We start from the raw sequence: 24,006 nt of genomic DNA on the forward strand, positions 1-24,006 counted from the left end.
AAACCCTCATACATTGCTGAAGAGAGTATCAAATGGCATAGCCTCTGGAAAAAACAGTCTGTGGTTCCTCAAAAAGTTAAACACAGAAATCACAATACAACCCAGCAGTTTCACTCCTAGGTATATAACCAAAAGAAGTGAAAATTGGTACTTGGTACTCAAACACACACACACACACACACACACACACACACACACACACACACACGTTCATAGCAGCACTATTTGTAACAGCCAAAAGAGGAAAAACAACCCAAATCTCAAATATACATCAATGGATGAATGGTACAAAAACTGTGGTATATACAAGTAATATTAGTCATCAATAAAAGGAATGAAGTACTGATTCATGCTACAACAGGATGAACCTCAGAAATATTAAGAAATGTGAAAGCAGCCAGACACAAAAAGTCACATATTTTATGAATCTACTATCTAAAACATCCAGAATAGGTAAATCCATAGAAACAAAATGCAGATTGGTAACAGCCATGAGTTGGAGGAGGGAGCAATAAAGAGCAACTGCTTAATGGGAGTGGGATTTCTTTGGGAGATGATGCAACATTTTGGGACCCAATAGCACTGGTAGTTACACAACACTGTGAGTGTACCAACTGCCACCGTTCACTTTAAAATGGTTAATCTAAAATTTTGTGATGTTCACCTCAATTTTTTCCAAGTTTGCACAGATAACTCATTTACTAGTCACTGATTTCCACCTCATCCAGGAATGCTCAGTGGTTTCTCAACACCTTAGGAGACCATGACTCATAATGCAGATGCAGCTGGAGAGAAAACACTGGGTCAAAAAATGATCTATGAAAAGAAACAGTAAGAATGTATATTTACCCAAATGATTGAAATATTATGCCAGGGGGAGGGTAGGGGAACACCAGAGCAAAGTACACACTACAACTTCATGAATAAAATTCAAAAACCAGTGAAGGTAAAGCCTCTATGTGCACAGGCAATGACAAACATTTAAGTCTGCGTTAGGAGCAACATTAGAAAATGTCAGGCAGCAAACAACTTCCTCCTAAGGTTCAAATTTCAAACCACAAAGCACACAGAACTGCACAGAAATTTCTCTGAAACACCTACCCATATTTCAAATTTAAGACATTGCAGGCAGTATACTACTTTTTATAAGGACAGATCTTTAATGCAAATAAAATATTACTGGCACTGTTCAGAATGTTAAGAATAAAGTCTTCCTCCTCATTTACTTATTATGTAACTTAGCACCAGTGTACAAGATGCTACACAGTAACACAACACAGGAGAACTGTTCTTACCTTTAGGGTGAACTTTTTTTTTTGGCTGCGCCACCTGCACGACAAGGTTCCTGGGGCCAAGATCAAATCTATGGCACAGCAGTGACCCAAGACACAGCAGTGACAATGCCAAATCCTTAACTACTAGGCCACCAGGGAACTTTTTATTTTTTATTTTTTTTGTCTTTTTAGGCTTCACCAGCAGCATATGGAAAGTCCCAGGCTAAGGGTCGAATTGGAGCTATAGCTGCCGGCCTACACCACAGCCATAGCAACATGGGATCCAAGCCACATCTGCAACATACACCACAGCTTTTAACAACTCCGGACCCTTAATTCACCAATAAGCAAGGTCAGGGATTGAACCTGCCCCCTCACGGATACTAATTGGGCTCATTACTGCTTAGCCACCATGGGAACTCAGGGAACTTCTTGAATCAATATTTTAAGGACAATATTTTAAGGACAGAGTGAAAAGAGCACAGTAATTTCCAAGATGTAAAAATACATCTATCTATATTATGCGTGAGAGAATATAAATATATCTAAATCAGAGTTTCTGTCATGGCACAGCGGAAACAAATCTGACTAGGAACTGTGAGGTTGCAGGTTTGATCCCTGCCCTTGCTCAGTGGGTTAAGGATCCGGCATTGCTGTGAGCTGTGATGCAGGTCAAAGATGTAGCTGGGATCTGGCGTTGCTGTGACTCTTACATAGGCCAGTAGCTGCAACTCTGATTAGACCCCTAGCCTGGGAACCTCCATATGCTGAGGGGTTGCCCTGAAAAGCAAAAAAAAAAAAAAATTTAATAAATAAACATACCTAAACCTTTAATACTAAAGTAGTGATTTGAGGACACATCACTCATACCTTTCTATAGTGGAGCCAAGCTAACTGGCTGAAAACTTCACGTAAGAAAGCTTCTTTCAAGATAAGAAATGACGGAGTTCCCGTCGGGGCGCAGTGGTTAACGAATCCGACTAGGAACCATGAGGTTGCAGGTTCGATCCCTGCCCTTGCTCAGTGGGTTAACGATCCGGCATTGCCGTGAGCTGTGGTATAGGTTGCAGACACGGCTTGGATCTCGCACTGCTGTGGCTCTGGCATAGGCTGGCAGCTACAGCTCCGATTAGACCCCTAGCCTGGGAAACTCCATATGCCGCGGGACCAAGAAATGGCAAAAAGACAAAAAAAAAAAAAAAAAAAAGATAAGAAATGACGAAATCAACTAGACTAGAAAAAATAAAAGTCATAAAACAAAAAAAAGATAAGAAAAGACAACTCAAGTACACACAACAGAAACAAATTTTTAGGAGGATTCAAACTGTCTTTCCTTAAAAACACTCTGACCAAATGATTGATAAGTGAAAACTAATTCATGTATAATTTGAATAAGCAAGGGTAGGGTAGGAATGCTACTGGCATTTACCAGATGCATCCATCAGTAATCAATTATCCCTATTGTAAAGTCTACCATGTACAATGAAGTAGGTATACTGGGAAGCTAACTGAAGGAATTCATCAGTAGCAATCACTTAGAGGTCGTTTCATTCAAGCAAGTTTTTGTTTGTTTGTTTGTTTGTTTTGCTTTTTCAGGACCGCACCCACAGCATATGAAGATTTCCAGGTTAGAGGTCTAAGCGGAGCTGTAGCTGCTGGCCTATACCAGAGCCACAGCAACGCAGGATCCAAGCCGTGTCTGCGACCTATACCACAGCTCACATCTCATTCGAGCAAGTTTATGATCTCAACTGTATCCTCTCAAATGGCAGTTCTCAAGATCCCAACATATACTAATTTTAATCAAGTAATCTTTGTCTTCATCTAAGTCTATGATAAAAATAGTTAACAAAATAGTTTCAAAGTATTTCACTTCACCACTAATAAGCTCTTTGGAAGCTGTATTAATACTTCTGGAGAACAAGAGTTAAACTACCTACCTGTTATGCTATCATACAAGCCACATCCAGCTTTTTAACAAAGTATCACAAAAGACTATCATAGGCCTTGTTGAAATCAAGGTCTGGCATGGCTAAAGCAGCCTACTGCCCACACTGTAAACATTCTATACCATGCTGTCCACATGAAGCAACCAGAACCAGAAACGTCGAGGCAAAACTTAAGTACACCCACCATCTCAATGGATGAGCTAAGACTAGAAACCTGTTCTTCTGGCAAAACCTATCTTTTTAAAAAATGAATTCATGGCATTATTTACTGGCATCACTGCTCCCTAATTTCTGAAGCCTTAAAAAACTAAGCAGCTTACATTGAGGTACCACCTCACATGGGTCAGAATGGCCATCATCAGTAAGTCTACAAACAACAAATGCTGGAGAGGGTGTGGAGAAAAGGGAATCCTTGTACACTGTTGAGAAATGGAAATTGATACAACCACTAAGGAAAACAGCATGGACGTACCTCAGAAAACTAAATATAGAACTACCATATGATCCTGCAATCCCACTCCAAAGCATATATCCAAAAAAAGACCATTCATTGAAAAAGATACAGGCATCCCATGTTCACTGCAGCACTATTCACAATAGCCAAGACATGGAAACAACCTAAATGTCCAACAACAGATGAGTGGGTTAAGAAAATGTAGTTAAGTACATATACACAATGGAATATTACTTGGCCATTAAAAAGAACAAAATAATGCCATTTACAGCAACATGGATGGACTCATACTAAGTGAAGTAAGTCAGAAAGAGAATGACAAATAACCGTATGACATCACTTATATCTGGAATCTAGTATACGACCTATCTAGAGAAAAGAAACAAACGCATGGACATGGAGAACAGACTTGTGGTTGCCAAGAAGGTGAGGGAGGAAGTGGGAGCACTGGGAGTTTGGGGTTAGTAGATGCAAACTACCACATTTGGAATGGATAAGCAATGATATTCTGCTGTATAGCCCAAGGAACTATTCTGATCACTTGTGATGGAACATGATGGAGGATAAAGTGAAAAAAGAATGTGTGCATATATATTACACAGATAGATACATTATATACATAATATGTGTAATGTATATATATGTATGGGTCACTTTGGTGTACCACAGAAATTGAAAGAACACTGTAAACCAACCATAATAAAATTTTTTTTAAAAAACTAAGAAGCTATGGGTATAATAAAGTGAATCATTTATACATTTGCACATATCCATTTTTCTTATCATATAGGTTATTATAGAACGTTGAGTAACCACTTTGCGTTACACAGTAGGACCTTGTATTCTATATATATATTCTATTCTATATATAGTAGTATGTGTTAATCCCGTTCTCCCAATTTATTAAGAAGCTATCTTTGACTCTTAAACCTCATGAACAAATCCAGTCAGTTGTACCTCAAAATAAGCCTGCAATCTGACCCTTCTCTGCTCCTCCACTAACACCACATGCCCAATCCACCATCACAACCCACCCAGGCCAGACTACAGCAGCCTCCTCCCTGAGTCTCCTGCCACTCTACAATCCACTCCCCATAGAGAAGCAAGCCAGACTGACATCGTCGGGTTTGGTTTGTTTTTTTCCTTTCAGGTTTGAAACAACAAAACTGCACTAAAGTACAGTACAAAGAAATGTTGTCCCCAAACCACCTGAGGGTTAGTTGCCAACATAATGCTCCATCATCCTCTTTAAAACCTAAAAACAAGAGTTCCCGTCGTGGCGCAGTGGTTAACGAATCCAGACTAGGAACCATGAGGTTGCGGGTTCGGTCCCTGCCCTTGCTCAGTGGGTTAACGATCCGGCGTTGCCGTGAGCTGTGGTGTAGGTTGCAGACGCGGCTCGGATCCCGCGTTGCTGTGGCTCTGGCGTAGGCCGGTGGCTACAGCTCCAATTCAACCCCTGGCCTGGGAACCTCCATATGCCGCGGGAGCGGCCCAAGAAATAGCAACAACAACAACAACAACAAAAGACAAAAGACCAAAAAAAACAAAAAAAAAAACAAAAAAAAAAAAAACTAAAAACAAGGATGGTCCAGATAACTACAATAAAACCATCAAGATTGATAAGATTATTATGACTTAATCCTCATACACCATCCCAGGTTACCCCTGTATATGGTGGGGGCAATGGGATGACTTCCCATTCAGTCTGCTTAACCCTTAACACAATCTCCTCACCCTGACTGAGCTACTGCATCCCACACCAGGCCACCAGGTCAGAAAGATCCTATCTTTAACTGCTTGGTCTATGACTCTTGGGACAGCTGCCATGCCCTCCCAACATAGACACTCTGTCCCAGGCACTCTCCTCATCTTACTTAGGGCCAGATATGCTGCTCAGGGCCACAAGAGCTCCTCACATCTCCTTGCACTTTGACTGCCTACCTTGTTATACTCCACCTAATGGCTCCAAGACAAAACTGTTCAGGAAAAAGTAGAAAGGGAAAAGGATAACTTTTAAACAGATCTGGGCTATTTCACTCCTTTGCTTAAAATCCTCCAAAAGCTTTTTTTTTTTTTTTTTTTTTTGGTCTTTTTCCCATTTCTTGGGCCACTCCCGTGGCATATGGAGGTTCCCAGGCTAGGGGTCGAATTGGAGCTGTAGCCACCGGCCTACGCCAGAGCCACAGCAACGCGGGATCCGAGCCACGTCTGTGACCTACACCACAGCTCACGGCAACGCCAGATCATTAACCCACTGAGCAAAGGCAGGGACCAAACCCGCAACCTCATGGTTTCTAGTCGGATTCGTTAACCACTGCGCCACGACGGGAACTCCTCCAAAAGCTTTTTAATCCTCGAAATTAAATCCACATTTTTCTCCATGGTCCACAGATTCTATAAATCTGTCCACTACCTCCATACATCAGGTGATCTAATCTACGCTTGCTGACATTGACTCTGGTTTTCAAATATACTAAGCTCTTTCTTACCTCGGGGTCTTTACACTGTATGTTCTATTTCTTTGAAAGCTCCCCCATCTCCCCAAATCCATAATGTCTTTATTTACTCAAGCATCATTTCTAGAGGCTTTCTCCCATCCTCGCCTCATCCATCATCTCCATATGCCATGCCTATCACCTTATCTTTATTTTCTTCATAGCATTTATAATTGATACATCATAATGTCTGTTAATTTATAGCCCATAAGGACAGAAAAGTTTCTACTGACTGTTGCATCCCCATACCTGGAACAGTACCTAGCACAGATACAATCTGCATGATGTCTGAATTCTTCAAGGACACATCTTGGTGACACAAACTAATGCCATCTTATATCTACATGATATATCTGAAGATGCCAGAAACAGCTGGCACTACATGATACTTTATACTCTTATTTGCAATAATTCTGAGCAGTATTTGCACTAAGTTTATTTTCTCATTTTCAAAGACAAGGCTCAGAAAAGTGCAACAATCTGCCCAACATTACACACAGCCAGTAACTGGCAAGATCATGACTGGAATTTGGGCTTTCTGAGCACTAGGCAAGCCCCTCTGTATGTTCACTCTGATAATCTCCAACATCCTTTCTTTTCAATGTCCAGAATTACTGGAATGTTTTAAAAGAATAGCTAGAGGTGCAGAAATACTATAATTTTCAACACTATCTACAAATGTATGTCTTACTGAAAGCATAATCCAGGCACTGACTACAGGTCTAATACGCAAGAGTTCTTTTTTTTTTTTTTTTTTTTTTTAACAAGTGGCCACACCTGCGGCATATGGAGTTTCCCAGGCTAGGGGTTGAGCCACAGCCACTGTAGAAGCAATGCCAAGTAGTTATGTTGTGAGCCACACGGGAAGTCCAAGAGTTCTTTTTTTAAAAGAGTTAATAATTGGATTTTTAGCACCATATTTTAGGAATCAGAAAACTATAGCTCACCACCTGTTTTTGTTACATATGAGCTAAAAGTGTTCTTACTTTTGTTTTTTGGTTTTTTTTTTGTTGTTGTTTTTTTTTTTAGGGCTGCACCTGTGGCATATACAAGCTCCCAGGCTAGGATCTAATAGGACCTATAGCTGCTGGCCTACACCACAGCTACAGTAACGTGGGATCCAAGCCACGTCTGCAATCTACACCTCAGCTCACAGCAACACCAGCCAGATCCTTCACCCACTAATCGAGGCCAGGGATCAAACCTACATCCTCACAGACACTAGTCGGGTTTGCTACCACTGAGCCACAATAGGAACTCCTGGTTCTTACATTTTTCAGTGGTTGCAGGAAAAAAAAAATCTAAAGAATAGTATTTCATGACACCCAAAAATTATACATAATTCAAAGTTCAGTGCCCATAAAGTCTGACTGAAACACCATCACACTTCTTGGTTTCTTTACTGTCCATGACTGTTTTCTGCACTACAATCACAGGGTTAAGCAGTTGTAGCAGAAATGTGGTCAAAAAGGCCAAAAATACTATCTGATCCTTTACAGAAAAAGTCTGTCAAACATAAACTTGCCACAGTCTCCTGACTTTTCACCTCTTCTCAATATCCTGACCTTCAAGAAATGTTTCTTTTCCCTGCCAAGTCCAGTTACACTTTTCCCATAGCATCTGACTCTTCTCCCATCACTGTGCATTCATTTTGAAATACATACTTATCTGTTACACACCTGATTCCCCAACTAGATTACAAGATGCTGGAGTGTGAGGTCCACATTTATTCCTTCATTACTGCACCCCTGATGCCTACAGCAATGCCCATTTACACTAGGTGCCCAACACTTGCTCAAAGATAGAAAGCACTAAATTTGGATGAGCTGATTTAAAGAACTCTTGAATGTACAAAAGTTTCTTCTAGAATATACCAGAAACACAAATTATCAGCTTTTTCCAAAGGAGCCAAATAAATGACTCTATCCACTCCTTGGCTCATTTCAGTTATATACCCCAACATCATACAAAATAGATTGGAATCATCAGGAGATTGAGGGTGCAGGGTGGGGAGTTTTAAATTAATCTACAGTCCAGGAGTCAAACGTTTTAACTGGAGTGTCCATTGTGGCTCAGCAGAAACGAATCCAACTAATGTCCATGAGGATGCAGGTTCGATCCTTAGCCTTGCTGAGTAGGTTGAGAATCTGGTGTTGCGGTGCGCTGTAATGTATGTTACAGATACAGCCTGATCCCTTGTTGCTGTGGCATAGGCCAGCAGCTCCAATTTGACCCGTAGCCTGGGAACTTCCATATGCTGCGGGTATGGCACACACACACAAAAAAAGAGTATTAACAATAACAACAAAGGACCAAGTTGGGGTCAAGCCTTAGATAGAAGCCTGCATAGTAATGATTGCAGGATATGCTGCTCCCCAGTTTCAAACACCCCCACCAAGTTTTTTTTCTCCTAGACTGCCTGAATCTTTACATATTTCACCATGTCTAGTTCATTCACTCACCTTACAAGAAATCTCTGCTTATAATACAAATAGATTTGAAAAGCTAAAGAAAATAAATGAAACTTCATACATTAATGTGGACTGGATAAATGTTTTAACAGAGAGAAAAAAAAGAGTTGATATTTTAAGGATATTTAAAGACCAAGGCAAAGTTAGATAAGGTTCTTGAACCAGGAGCTTAGGGAAAACTAAGAACACTGGGAAACAAAAGGGCAGCAATAGATGGGAAAGACAGAGAAAGGAAATTGGGAAGTGACCAATACAAACATCCAGTTCTATCTTCCCTACATCAGACATGCATCCTGTAGGAAAATGAGATGGGACTTGTCTCTACTCTGTGGCTTAAGAACTCTGTTAGAGCAGAGAAGGCTTTTCTTTTCAAAAGCATGTCTTCTTTGAAAAGAATGACAACTAATCAATCTAAAAGGATAAGAGAAGTAGACAATTACCATTTTCAACCCACAGCTGCAAAATCTGATCCAGGCAAGAAACATCAAGGGATATTAAAATCACTGTGTATGATTTTACATATCATAAATTTATACAGTCTCAAAGTATCTTATTAATTTCAAAAGGGAAAAGAAAACACTATTTATACAGTCTCAAAGTATCTTATTAATTTCAAAAGGAAAAAGAAAACACTATGATATCAAAACACCTGGAAGCTATCATTTTAACCAAGTGATTATTAACACTAGCAGTAATGATGTCTCCCATTTGTGATGCACTCAGGATACAAAATCTCCTATGTTGTATTCTTGCCAATAGTATTTAATCTGATTTTAATCACAACAAAACAATTAGACAAATCCAAATTTTAAAATGTAGCTATAGGAGTTTCTGCTGTGGTTCAGCAGAAATGAATCCAACTACTATCCATGAGGATTCGGGTTGGAATCCTGGCCTCCCTCAATGGGTTGGGGATCCGGCGTTGTTGGGAGCTGTGGCGTAGCCCAGCAGCTGTAGCTCTGATTCGACCCCTAGCCTGGGAACCTCCATATGCCGTGGGTGAGGCCCTAAAAAGCAAAAAAAAAAAAGAATTTAATTAATTTAATGTAGCTATAAAACAACTGGCCGGGCCTTTTAAACTCTCATGGCCAATTAAAAAAAGAGGCTAAGAAACTGTTCTGGATGAATGCTACTTATTTCACAGATCAGTAGGAAAATGTTTATCACGGATCTATGACAAGGTAAGTATACAATTTACAGAATTCAAAATTTCTTTAACTTGATGGTAGAATTTAACTTTTTCTTTTGTCTTGTTAAGGCAGCACCGTTGGCATATGGAGGTTTCCAGGCTAGCGGCAGAACCAAAGCTGTAGCTGCTAGCCTACACCACAGCCACGGGAACTCGAGATCCAAGCCCTGTCTGTGACCTACACCACAGTTGCCAGAAACGCTGGATCCTCAACCCACTGAGTGAGGCCAGGGATCAAACCCACGTCCTCATGGATACCAGTTGGGTTCATTAACCACTGAGCCACCACGGCAACTCCCAGAATCTGACTTTTAAAGTAAGTCTTACAGGAGTTCCCATCATGGCGTAGTGGTTAACGAATCCGACTAGGAACCATGAGGTTGCAGGTTCAATCTCTGCCCTTGCTCAGCAGGTTAAGGATCCAGCGTTGCCGTGAGCTGGGGTGTAGGTCGCAGACGCGGCTCAGATCCCGAGTTGCTGTGGCTGTGGTGTAGGCCAGTGGCTACAGCTCCAATTAGACCCCTAGCCTGGGAACCTCCATATGCTGCAGGAGCAGCCCTAGAAAAGGCAAAAAGACAAAAAAAAAAAAAAAATTAAATAAAATAAAGTAAGTCTTACAGACAAAGGAATAATACATTAAAAGCAGTGAAATAAAAAATAAATGAATAAATAAGTCCTGCAGCAGAAACTGACAGAACAATGTAAATCAATTATACTAAAAATAATTTTAAATACATAAAATAAGGCATATTTTGTATTTATTTCTTCCATTTTATTTTCTAGTGATTTACTTTCTGTATTTTGTAAAATATGCATATATAATATATATGATAAAAATATTTTATAAAATTATTGGTCCACAGCAAATTGGAAATAACAGGAAAAACTGGCTCTTCATTACAAAGATTTCAGAAACACTATCCCAAATTAAGGAGAACTAAGAAACATGATATCTACATCAATGTGTGATTTGGGGTTTAAGTTTTATACATACATAATCACTGCAAAAATTTAAATGTGGATTATAAAATGACAATATCATATTATGAATATTCAGTTTCTTGAAAGTGGCAATTACATTGTGGTTGTATTTTAGAAAAAGTTCTTGTTCTTAGGTAACAGGATGAATTATTTAGGTGTGAAGTCTGCAATACACCTTTTTTTTTTTTTTCCAACAATTTTTTTGTTTTGTTTTGTTTTTGTTTTTGTTTTTTTACTATTTCTTGGGCCGCTCCCGCAGGATATGGAGGGTCCCAGGCTAGGGGTTCAATCGGAGCTGTAGCCACCAGCCTACGCCAGAGCCACAGCAACGCGGGATCCGAGCCACGTCTTCGACCTACACCACAGCTCACGGCAACGCCGGATCGTTAACCCACTGAGCAAGGGCAGGGATCGAACCCGCAACCTCATGGTTCCTAGTCTGGATTCGTTAACCACTGCGCCACGACGGGAACTCCAAAATATATAATTTAAATGATAATTATTATATATTCATGCTAGCAGGTTTTCAAAACTAGATTTTTCTAGTTTAAACAGGAAAGACATTAATCATAGACTAAAACACTATCTCCATAGATTTAAATTTTAAATCCTTAGTAACCACAAATAACAATAAGAAATGACTCAATGTATAATAAATGTAGTTTAAAGCAAAGAAATGTTACACAATTACTCTAGATTAGGCTTCACATATTTTACAATCAGTTTTGGATGTCTTAAAGGTGAAACATAAAAATGTCAACAAAATCTTAATCGTGAAAGCACAATCTTGCTTTGGAGAGGAAAATTCATTACTACAGAATGAAGAGACAGGAGAGATGAACAGACAAAAGTTAAATGAGTTCTGACATGCAAACCTTAAATTTTTACAGTTTATTCATTGTTGTTTAAAGTTTATTTATTATGCATACAACATTCCAAACACTGCTGTGGGCCATGAATTTTCAGAGGGTTTGGTAGAGCAGAGAAGCCCTGGTCTCACAGAGCTTACTTAGGTCTAGCAAGGAAATGAGCAAAAAGCATAGGAAGCAATGGAAATTTCCTGTAGGTGCTACAGAGGAAAAGACGGCTCGAAGAGAACACAACAGAGAAGCCACTGTAGAGGTGATGGCTACAAAAGAATTCTCTAAGGTACATCGAAGCCAATGGTTGAAGGAAGAACCAAGACACCAAATGAAAAGTAGGGAAAAGAGCAGCACCAAGGCCATGGGCAGCCAAGACCCAGGACCACCATGAACGAGACACATGAAACAAGGGCAAGTGATGAAAGACGGTATTTTAAAGTATCAAGAGGTGTACAAGTGCCTACACTATACACCATTATATGGGAAAACGTACATTCTTAATAGTCACTTGTGTTTATCCACCTAACAAAATTCAAACATGAAACCAAAAGTTGCCACGGATGAGGAAGAAGTATATACATATAATCAACAGAATTGTATACTAGTTTCCTCTTTCTAAAGACAGTAGTTCCCTGCTATCTCAGCAGGTTAAGGATCTAGTGTTGTACCTGCTGTGGTTCTGGTTACTACTGTGGCAAAGGTTCGACCCCTAACCCAGAAATTTCCCCATGCTATGGGCAAAGACAAAAAAATTAAAAATAAAAAAAATCACTCTAAAAATGATAAAAACTACAGTATTGCTCATACCATCACTCCATAGACTCCTATTTACCTAAAAATAACTCTTCCTCCTCTCAAAACTAGCTGTACATAAGATGTCTTACAGAAGTGATGTTTATAAAATAAAAAATAAAAAACCACCAAAAATCCTACAAATGTTTATATAAATTGTAATGAATTTAAATTTACATCAGAAATATGAGCAAAGATTTCAAAATACCCAAAATGTTAACTATTATCAAGTATTAAATAATGAAAATTAGTTTATACATACAGGAAAATGCAAAAAATATATCTTTAAATTTCTTTAAATTTGAAGTCACAAATCATTAACATTTTGTTTTGTTTTTCTGTTTGCTTGTTTTGGTTTGGGGGGAGGCTTTTTTTTCTTCTTTTTCTTTTTAGGCCCATACCTGAGGCATATGAAAGTTTCCAGGATAGAGGTCAAATCGGAGCTGCAGGTGCTGGTCTACGGCACAGCCAAAGCAACGTGGGATCCAAGCCCCATCTGCAACCTACACCACAGCTCACAGCAACACCAGATCCTTGACGCACTGAACGAGGCCAGGGATCAAACCTGCATCCTCATGAGCATTAATCAGATTCAAACCCACTGAGCCACAAAAGGAACTCCCTGGGGGAGGTTTTTTGGCCACACCCACAGAATGAAGAAACTATCCCACCAGGGATCAAACCTGTGCCACAGCAGTGACCCCAGCCACGGCAACAATGACACTTGATCCTTAACCCACTGAGCCATGAGGGAACTCCAAGATTTTATAACCACTAGTTACTCTGCTTAAGACTACTTATGTTCAATTGCATCGATTTTCATGCAAAAGATACAGGAAAGAACAAAAAGTATTGTAATAAAGATTCATTCCCACTTTTCATAAGTAACAACTGCTGGAGTTCCCATCGTGGCTCAGCGGTTAACAACCCAACTAGCATCGATGAGGACGTGGGTTCAATCCCTAGCCTCTCTCAGTGGGTTAAGGATCTGGCATTGCCATGAGCTGCGGTATGAGTTAGAGATACGGCTCTGATCCTACATTGCTGTGGCCCTGGCGTGGGCTGGTGGCTACAGCTCAGATTGGACCCCTTGCCTGGAAACTTCCATATGCCATGGGTGTGGCCCTAAAAAGACCGGAAAAAAAAAAAAAAAAAAAAGAAGAAGAAGAAGAATTAACAACTGCTAATTATTAAAAAAAAAAAAAAAAAAAACTAAATTAACCCTTTAAAACAAGCCTTGTGTCCCAATCTCCTCTCCTACTTCCAAACAGCACTTACTAACGTTATGGTATAAGCCTACCAGTCCATTCTCATAAAGCTTTATAAGACACAGAGAATATATGTACATCCACCAATAATATATTGCACTGAGTTACTGGGAAACTTCACAAAGTGTCACACTTTTACATCATTTATCAAACTTTCCAATTTTGCTGTAGGTACAGCTGATAAAAATACCAATGGATCTAGAGCATAGCACTACAATAATCACAGAAATACAAGCCCTTATTGATAAACAATGATTTTTCCCAAATTTTTCTATCACACGGTGCTAGTTTTTTATTTTTTGGTTTTGGTTGTTTTTTCGGCCATGCCCATGGCATGCAGAAGTTCCCAGGCCAGGGGAGTCCCTGTCATGGCCCAGCAGTAACGAACCCAACTAACATCCCTGAGAATGTGTGTTCAATCTGTGGCTTCACTCACTGGGTTAAGGATCCAGCATTGCTGTGAGCTGCAGTGTAGGTCGCAGATGTGGGCTCAGATCTGGCGTTGCTATGGCTGTGGTGTAGGCCAGCAGCTACAGCTCCCATTCCACCCCTAGCCTGGGAACTTCCACATGCCATGGGTGTGGCCCTAAAAAGACAAAAGAAATAGTAGTATCCAAGAAGTTCCCAGGCCAGAGATCGAACCTGAGCCACAACAGTGACAGTGCCAAATCTTTAACCCACTAGGCCAACAGGAAACTCCTAAACTTTTTTTTTTTGTCTTTTATTTTTGTCCTTTTTAGGGCCGCACCCACAGCATATGGAGGTTCCCAGGCCAGGGGTCCAATTGGAGCTGTTGCTGCCGGCCTACACCAGGGCCACAGCAACACCAGATCTGAGCCACGTCTGCAACCCACACCACAGCTCACACCGGATCCTTAACCCACTGAGCAAGGTCAGGGATCGAACCTGCAACCTCATGGTTCCTAGTCAGATTCGTTTCCGCTGCACCACGACAGGGACTCCAAAACTCCTAAACTTCTAATAAACAGAGAAAAAAAAAAAATTCTCCAAATCATCACTATTTGTTATTACCAACTAGTAAACCAAATAACTGCTATATTGCTCAGTTTTTAAACACTATAAACTATTTAACTATCAAAAATCAATCATGGCTTTAAAATGAACTATGCATATCACACAAAAATAAAATTTATTATCAATTTTTCAAGTTAAAAACATGTATTAAGGACATAAGCCCAAAATGTTTATTTGTTGAAAAAAAATCCAATGTACCTTGTTAATTACCTATACTGTTTCTCCAGTGATTTTTCTTAAAAATAAACTCACATATTGATTTGTTGCCACCTACTGGTTAAAATCATATTTCAATAATGTCATTTCACCTCAAATACTCACTAAAGTCAAAAACATCTCAGCAGTGCTCCTTGGAAAATTTTATTAAACTATTGTGATAAATTCACCTTTGAAGAAGTTTTTAAAGCTATATCATGAGTTAACAGTATCTTGACTTTTTAACAATATCCTCACATAAAATTTTCCTTAGTGTATTAAGAATTTTAAAACTAAACTAGGATCGTAATTTGTGAACAATATAAAAATCCTTAATTAACTATTTTCAGAATGTTATTTTTTATTTTACAATTCAAATGTTTATACACCCCTATTTTCTAGGTAGAGAACTCGGGATACTGCCACCTTTATCACAACTGAGTTGTTAGAATACAGATTCAAAAAAAAAAGGGCCCACATATTACATTTTTTGATGTTGCATTTTAAGTAACTTTTACTCTATAGCAGTCCCTCCTCTCTTTCCTCCTTTTTTTTTTTTTTACAATTGTTGATGGAAAAAAATTCAGCTGTCCCACTGCACTGCTTTTTGAAACCACCCTTTTGGTTACCCTTATTTAAAAAGTATAACAAGAATGTAACACATGGACTTATTTTTGGATCCCAATTCTAACAAATCAACTGTAAAAAGACTTTAAGTAACTGTGGAAATGTGAACACAGACTGGGTTTTAGATGCCAACAAAGAATTTTATTCTGTTAGATAGGATAAGACATTGTGATTACGCACAAGAAAATGTACAAATCTTTTAGTCACTGCTATGAACTAATCTGTGGCCCCTGCCTCAGCCCAAAATTCATTCAATGAACCCCTAACCCACAGTGTGACAGTATCTGGAGATGGGGCCTATGGTAATTAGTTAAATTTAGATGAGGTCATGAGGGTAGGGCTCTTATGATGGGATTAGTGCCCTCATAAGAAGATTTATCACAAAATGTACTCTCTCTGCTAGTGAGGACTCTGTAAGAAGGCCATCTGCAAACAGGAGGATGGCCCTCACCTGAACCTAACTAGGCTGGCACTCTGATCTCAGATATTGAGCCTTCAGAACTATGAGAAAAAAAAACTTATGTTGTTCATGCTACTCAGTCTACACCACCTTCTTACGGCATGCCAAGCTGAAATGGTCATGCATATGCAAGTACATAGGTATGAAATAATGTATCAGACATCTGCTTTAAAACATAATCACAAAAAGAAAAAAACAGAACAAACAGCAAAACTAGTAATTTCTGAATTTAGGCCACAAGTGCTTTGGATTTAATATGCTATTAGCTCAACTTGTAAGTTTGGAATTTCTCATAACTTTAAAAAAGAAATGTAAAAAAATATTTTTTCAGGAGTTCCCACTGTGGCACACAGAGTTAAGAATCTGACTGTAGTGGCTTGGGTCACTGTGGAGGTACAAGTTTGATCCCTGGCCTGGCAGAGTGGATTAAAGGATATGGGATTACCACAGCTGAGGCACAGGTCTCAAGCTGTAGCTCAGATTCAATCCCTGGCCTGGGAACTTCCATATGCCATAGGTGCAGCCATAAAACATTTTTTTTAAAAAAGCTGACTTGAAACTTTAAATACATTTGAGGAAAATCAGTAAAAGATTTCTTAAATAATTTGTCTTACCTAAGAGTCTCAAGCCAATAGCACCGACCTTAGGAGTTCCCACTGGTGGCACAATGGGACCAGCAGCATCTTGGGAGTGCTGGGACCCAAGTTCAATCCCCAGCCCAGTTTAGTGGGTTAAGTAAACATCCAGCATTGCTACAGCTGCAGCTCAAGTCATAACTGTGGCTAGGATCTGATTCCTGACCCAGGAACTCCATATGCCAAGGTGTGGCCAAAAAAAAAAGCCCTGATCTTAAACATTCATGTTCTAATTAAGTAACTTGTCCAAATTATCTATCTGCTTTAAATGTCCTCAATTACAAAAGAGAAATCATAATTTTGGGATCCTTTTGTAAATAGTTTTATATTATATATCTAATAAATTATTGCTGAAATTATTTTTAAATTACTGATTTTTTCTAAGAACAGCTAACTTTCTGTAACTCTTCTTGATTATTATAATTTTCAAAATACAGTCTCAGATTTTTCAAGTAGACAATATAATCTGAAAACAACACTGCTTCTTTCTAATTTGCATATGTTTAGCTGTCCTATCAGACTGCATTAACATTTATAGAATTAATACCAAGCAATAATGAGGAAGAAGTCACACCAATCTTGTCCCTGATTTTAATGGAATGGTAACCTTTACCATGATCAAGCCTATCATGTTAAGTCTGATTTTTTTTTTTTTTAAGTAATTTTAAGGAAGGGGCTTTCTATTCTTTTTTTTTTTTTTTTTTTTTTTTTTAATTTCTTCTTTTGGTGGGGAATTGAAGAGTGAGGGCACACCCTCAGCACATGGAAATTCCCCAGCCAGGGATCAAACTCACACCGCAGCAGCAACCTAATCCACTACAGTGACAAGGCCAAATCCTTAACCCATTGCACCACAAGGGAAGTCCTTTCTATTCGTATTTTACAAAGAGTTTTCAACAAAGACAGGCATTCAAACTTGCTCCTTTGATCCATTCTCACACTTATTAGGCATGGAAGTGCTGTTCTCAACCAAAGACCAATAAGAATAATTTTATCCTTTAAGTATAACTCTGGGTTATCACTGTAAATAACATTTAATGTTCTGTGCCCAAAACCATTTCCCCCAGGAATTCTGAATAGAGGTATACAGGGTATTTCTTCTTTTAATAAGATTCCAGCCAGGGGAATTCCCGTGTGGATCAGCAGGTTAAAGATCCGACACTGTCACTACAGCAGCATGGGTCAGGTTTGATCCCTGGCCCAGGAAGTTCCACATATCACAGCTGTGGCCAAAAAAAAAAAAGGATTCTAGGCTAGGTTTGGTTTTTTAAATGTTTGTTTCAGTCACCTCATTCATTCCACAAGCATTTATTGGTCAGGTGCTGTGAACCAGGTATAGAAGAATACATTGAGATAAAGAGACAGTTCATACCTTCAAGGAGTTCACACAGTCACACTGCTAAATACTGTAACACAATGCAGAAGAAAGAAATAACATCGACCTGATATTTCTAGAATTCAGAGGGAAAAGCTGAGTCTTGAATGCTGAGTGATACTGTTCAACAGCCATTATCAAAGCACAGCCCAAAGAAAACATACATAAATCAGGAAGAAGCAAAGCTTATCCTCTTCAGATGATTTCCAGAGACTCCTGTGGCCCCCCAAAATAATACAAAAATACTGTTTGTTTCTTCCCATAGTGCAAAAATAATACTGAGTAAAAGTGCTAGTGCCTTAGCAGGAATCAAAGCAATGATCCCTACTATACTAGCAGTCACTGCTATTAAAAAAAAAAAAAAAAGGAACAGGAGCCTTTTCACTTAAGAATGTCCTTAATGAAGAGGTAAAAATTATTTTTACTCATCTCCACTCTTAAACGTATATACTTTTAACATGACACAGGTACAGCCATAAATAAATATATATTTTTTTAATTTTGTGTAACAACAAAATGCACATAAAGAAATACTGCTGCCTACAAATATGATGGCTCTCTCAACAAAAAACATTCAGGCAACTGTCTGAGTTATGAAAGAACAGATATACAAACTGTGCTTACTCAGACTTGGGTATATGGCAGACACTTCCTTAAAAATGAGTGACAAGGAATTCCTGTCATGGTGCAGTGGAAACAAATTCAACTAGGAACCATGAGGTTTTGGGTTCGATCCCTGGCCTTGTTCAGTGGGTTAAAGATCCAGCGTTGCTGTGAGCTGTGGTGTAGGTCACAGACGCGGTTCGGATCTGACATTGCTGCGGCTGTGGCGTAGGCTTGGCAGCTGTACCTCCGATTAGACCCCTAGCCTGGGAACCTCCATATGCCGTGGGTGCAGCCCTAAAAAAAAAAAAAAAAAAAAAATGAGTGAGGTGAGCCTGTCAAAGAAAAATAGATGAAAGTATTTGTTGCTGATGATAAAATTCAAGCTTACAAAAGAGTTAGAAATATGAAACTTATACCTGCCACCCTAAGTATGACAGGTCTCAATACTTAAATACTTTCTGATAAGATGTTAGGTGTTATTTTTGGATATTGTATGTGTCGACATTTGGAAGATCTGCATAACTCAGTAAGCTAATATTTTCCAAATGATGTCATGAAATTATGTACGGGAGGAAAAATCACCTAAGTGCAAGAAAATCAACAGATTTTTAAAGTTACAAAGGAAGTTCCCACTGTGGCACAGTGGGTTAGGAATCCAAATGTAGTGGCTCGGGACATGGCAGAGGCACCTGTCTGATCCCCAGCCAGGTGAAGTGGTTAAATGATCTGGCGTTTCCAGAGCTGCAGGGTAGGCTGCAGCTGGACTCTGATGCAATCCCTGGCCTGGGAACTTCCATATGCCATGGGTGCGGCCATTAAAAAAATAAAATAAAAATAAAAATAGGTGTTCCCATCGTGGTGCAGCAGAAACAATCCAACTAGTATCCATGAGGATGCAGGTTCAATCCCTGGCCTTGCTCAGTGGGTCAGAAATCTGGCGTTGCCATGAGCTGTGGTGTAGGTCTCAGCTCAGATCCCATGTTGCTGTGGCTGTGGTGTAGGGTGGCAGCTGTAGCCCCAGTTTGACCCCTACTCTGGGAACTCCCAGATGCCATGGGTAGGGGCCTGAAAAGCAAAAATAAAAATAGATAATAGGTACAGAGTTACATTAAAGTTCATCAATATGTGTTCATATTCCTAAAACTACCTTTCTTCTACCAACCTTTCTACTAACATTTGCCAAGTTTTGGTGTAGTAATAAAAATATCCATGATTATGTGAAAAGGCTATTAAAACACTCTTCTCCTTTCTAACTATATATCTGTCCAAGACCAGATTTGTCTTCATATATACATCAATTCAAATAGTACATTACAATAGACTATACAAAGAGGTAAAAATGAGAATCTGTCTTCTGTTAAGTCAGACATTTAAAGAGACATGCAAAAAAGTTAAATAGGAGTTCCCTGTGGCTCAGCTGGTTAAGGATCTAGCACTGTCAGTGATGTGGCTCTGGTTACAGCTGTGGCGTAGGTTCAATCCTTGCCATAGGAACTTCCACAGATGCAGCTCAAAACAAACAAAAAACATGTAAAACAATGCCACTTTTCTCAGTAAAATGTCTATTTTGGAAAAGTTTTTCATTAAAAAATGTTACTTATGTGACCATATCATTTTTAAATAATAATAAACTTACCTATAAAGTCTAACTAAAGTTAAATTTCTAATACAGTAAATATTGATAGACATAACCCATATAAACAAAAGCTCTTTGAGAGTTCTGTATAATTTTTAAGTGCATAAAAGGGTCCTGAGACCAAAATGTTCGAGAACTGCTGTTACACAAGTTAAAGAAAAAGGAGTACAAACATTTCAAAAGTGTTTGATGTGTTGATTTGATTTGTGATTGGGAAATTAGCATTGAGACTCTAACATAAATTGTGAAAATATCACTTGTTGGACCTTGTTAAAGGGGGTGGAAGATGCGCTTTATTTTATTAGTTGATCACAACTCCACAAATTCAAAGAAGATCAGCAGGTGCTCTTAGTAGAAACCCCCTGTGCTATTAAAAAATCGATAAAAATTACATATCCTTTAATCATAGGAATGTCACTGGAAAAACAGGAAAAACACCTTCATGGTTGTTTTTGTCAGAGCTTATAGGAGATTAGTAGCTGCACATTAGATTGTGGAAGAATGTTAGAGAATAGGCCAGGCCAGCTGGGGATATATGTACCATTTACAGTGAAAGATAATAAAACTGCTCTTTATATGCTGTAGCATATGGGGCATATGGAGGTTCCCAGGCTAGGGGTTGAATCAGAGCTGCAGCCCGCTGGCCTACACCACAGCCACAGCCACGCTGGATCCGAGCCACATCTGAGATCTACACCACCACTCAAGGCAAGGCTGGATCCTTAACCTACTGAGCAAGGCCAGAGATCGAACCTGTATCCTCATGGTTACTAGTCAGATTCATTTCCGCTGAGTCACAACAGGAACTCCCTTAGATGACATTTTTTTGTAGACCAGATTTATTCTCAGAAAACAGCCCTCCACTGGTAAGGAAATCAAAGAAATGATCAGAAGAAATATAAATGTTAAAATCAGACAAAAAAATACACGTATGAAAAGGACATACTTACACATCAGCTTTTGAAAACAATTCTGGACCTTTTGCAGATTTTATCTAAGCTGTTTGGGAGATGAGGTAAACAGCAATTTGTTACAGCCAACTCCATTCATAAAAAAGGGGGGCGTTCCCATAGTGACACAGTAGATTAAGAATCTGACTACAGCAACCTGGGTAGCTGCAGAGGTGTAGGTTTGATCCCCAGCCAGCCACAGCAAGTTAAAGGATCTGGCATTGCCAATATGTCACAGCTGTGGCCTGGATTCAGTCCCTGGCCCAGGAACTTCCAAATGCTGTGGGTGTGGCCAGAAAATTTTTTAAAATGTTTTTTAAAGGTGGCAGGGGGAGAAAAATTACAGGGGAGGAGTTCCCACTGTGGCATAACAGGATCAGTGGTATATCTGCAGCACAGGTTCAATCCCCAGCCCAGCACAATGGTTAAAGGATGTTATTACCGCAGCTGTGGCTTAGGTCACAACTGTGGTTCGGATCCGATCCTAAGCAAAGGCACTCCACATTCCTTGGGGCGGCCAAAAAAGAAAAAAAAAAAAAAAAAGTTACAGGGGAGCTCAGCAGATCAAAGGGAAGGCAAAAGATGCAGGCACCCTCAAATAATCTCAATTGTCTCCTTTGGTCCCTGTTCCTGGAGGGCAGGATCATAGTCACTGCGTGCAGAACTCAAATTCTAGGGAGGAAACTCCAGGTTTAGATTAGGTCAGGTGCCTGCCTCTTGGCTAAGGGACGATAGAGGAAAATCTCCCCATCGCCCAGCTGTACTTCTACTAACACTCTCAATACTGCACAATTTAGCAAAATGAAATTACGGTACTCTTTAAAATGGTGATGAAATGAGTGACAAAAAGTAAAGAAACAACACATGCCCATCAGCCAAAGTGAAGCGGACTGCATTTTTGAAACATACTTCATTTTTATAACTGATACTCTAGAAATCCACTATTTTGACACAAAACAATAAAAACCACACCAGGAAGATATGACAAGAGATAGTAGACTGCATTTTAATTTCTTGATAATCCTCCGTTCCTTAATTTCTTTCTGGTTGCCATGAGGAGATATAATTAGATAAACACCTTCTGAAACTAGTATAAAGCACCCACATTGAATTATTTCTTTATAGTCCCTGAACTCTAAGACATGATTAAATGAGTTTTTTTCCAAAGCCTTTTATTCTGAGCTTATTTAGAATAAAAAAAAAATAACCACAAGTTCCCTGTGGCTCAGCGGGTTAAGAATGAGGGGGGGTCAGTGCTGTGGTAAGGGTTCAATTCCTGGCCCTCAAACTTCCACATGCCAAGTGAAGCCAAAAATAAATTAGTAACTTAAGTTGCCAAAACAGCATGAAGAATGTGATACAGTATTACCAATTACTGCCTGCCATGGACAAGTACTCTAAAGTCTTTTCATACATATCAAATTAACCCTCACAGTAATCTTACAAAGTTAGAACAATAATGGTTCTCAATCAGGGGTGATTTTTATATCCTGTCCTCTTATTCCCACCCAACACTCAGGGATGTCCAGCAATGTCTGGAGACATTTTCATTGCAGGCTGAGCAGCTGTGACTGGACTCTACAATGCCAAGGTCGAGAAATCCTGTCAAAATCATTCTCCATTTTGCTGATGAAAACAAGTTCAGAGAGACTGACTTTTGCCCAATTCATGTATGTCACAGACAAAGTTGGCAAAGCTGCATTTTAAACCAGGTCGAATTCTAGAATTCATAATCATAACTATGATTTATGTAAGCACTAATTATAATAAAATAAAAATTTGAAATTTAAAAATATATGACTGGGAGTCCCCATTGTGGCTCAGGAGGTTATGAACCGAATATTCACAAGGATGCAGGTTCAACCCCTGGCCTTGCTCAGTGAGTTAAGGATCCAGCATTGCCATGAGCTGTGGTATAGGTCTCAGACGTGGCTGAGATTCCACATTGCTGTGGCTGTGGTGTAGGCCAGCAGCTGCGGCTCCGATTCAACCCCAGCCTGGGAACTTCCACATGCCGTGGATATAGCCCTAAAATGCAAAAAAAATATATATATATGACTAATAACAGCATCAAAAATATTAAATATTTAGGGGTAAATCTGACAAAAGATTTATCTATAGATTTATCTATATACAACACAATCCCAATCAAAATAAGCATGTTTTAGGAGAAAGTGATAAGCTGATTGTACAATTCATACTGAAATACAAAGGACTTAGAATAACCAACAAAACTCTGAAAAATAATAAATTTGGAGAACTTACAACACCTGACTTGAAGAGTCAAGTTTAAAGAAATCAAGGCAGTGTGACAAGACAAACAGATCAACAGAGTCCAGAAACAGAGTCCACATATATGGTAAATTAATTTTCTTTCAATGGCCACAATCCCTGCATATGGACGTTCCCAGGCCAGGGATTGAATTCTAGCTGCAGCTGAGACCTACACTGCAGCTGCAGCAACACCACATACTTTAAACCAGTAATTTTTCACAAAGGTGCTAAAGCAATTCAGTAGAGAAAGAATAGTTTCCACAAAGAGTGCTGGAAAAACTATATACCCCTCTGTTAAAAAAAAAAAAAAGCTTTGATCAGCAAAGTTAATTTATGTGTTTGATGGACGAAAACTAGCTCAAAATGGAAAAAGTACAAACTAAAACTATAAAACATCTAGAAGAAAACATAAGAAGACTATCTTTGTGAGAATGGAATGGGACAAGACTATCTAGAATCAATACCACAAGCATG

The 24,006-nt window shown here is 39.2% G+C and overlaps 2 protein-coding genes and 2 long non-coding RNA genes across 15 annotated transcripts in view; 1 reads left to right on the forward strand and 3 right to left on the reverse strand.

Annotated features, from left to right (window-relative positions):
• The window catches only part of ORC5 (origin recognition complex subunit 5), a 1,223,002-nt gene extending 1,215,956 nt beyond the window's left edge, over window positions 1–7,046 (reverse strand). Inside the window, exon 1 of the mRNA XM_084977445.1 lies at window positions 6,993–7,046. The gene's annotated coding sequence lies outside the window, so the exon portion shown is untranslated. The remainder of the gene's footprint in view (window positions 1–6,992) is intronic.
• The window catches only part of SRPK2 (SRSF protein kinase 2), a 265,786-nt gene that overhangs the window by 201,518 nt on the left and 40,262 nt on the right, over window positions 1–24,006 (reverse strand). The gene's annotated exons all lie outside the window — the stretch shown is intronic.
• On the reverse strand, window positions 7,095–13,633 carry LOC146400075 (uncharacterized). The gene is made up of 2 exons (XR_014816096.1): window positions 11,392–13,633; window positions 7,095–10,200 (listed from the first exon to the last, which is right to left on the reverse strand). It is a non-coding gene; the product is annotated as an uncharacterized LOC146400075 (long non-coding RNA).
• LOC146400076 (uncharacterized) lies at window positions 17,334–23,711 on the forward strand. The gene is made up of 3 exons (XR_014816106.1): window positions 17,334–19,553; window positions 19,868–20,963; window positions 23,255–23,711. It is a non-coding gene; the product is annotated as an uncharacterized LOC146400076 (long non-coding RNA).

Source organism: Sus scrofa, chromosome 9, assembly GCF_054392235.1.
Source record: "Sus scrofa isolate SSC_HxYL_T2T_F1_AM1 chromosome 9, Sscrofa_HxYL_maternal_Yorkshire_Landrace_v2.0, whole genome shotgun sequence".
In the NCBI taxonomy this organism is placed as follows: Eukaryota; Metazoa; Chordata; class Mammalia; order Artiodactyla; family Suidae; genus Sus; species Sus scrofa.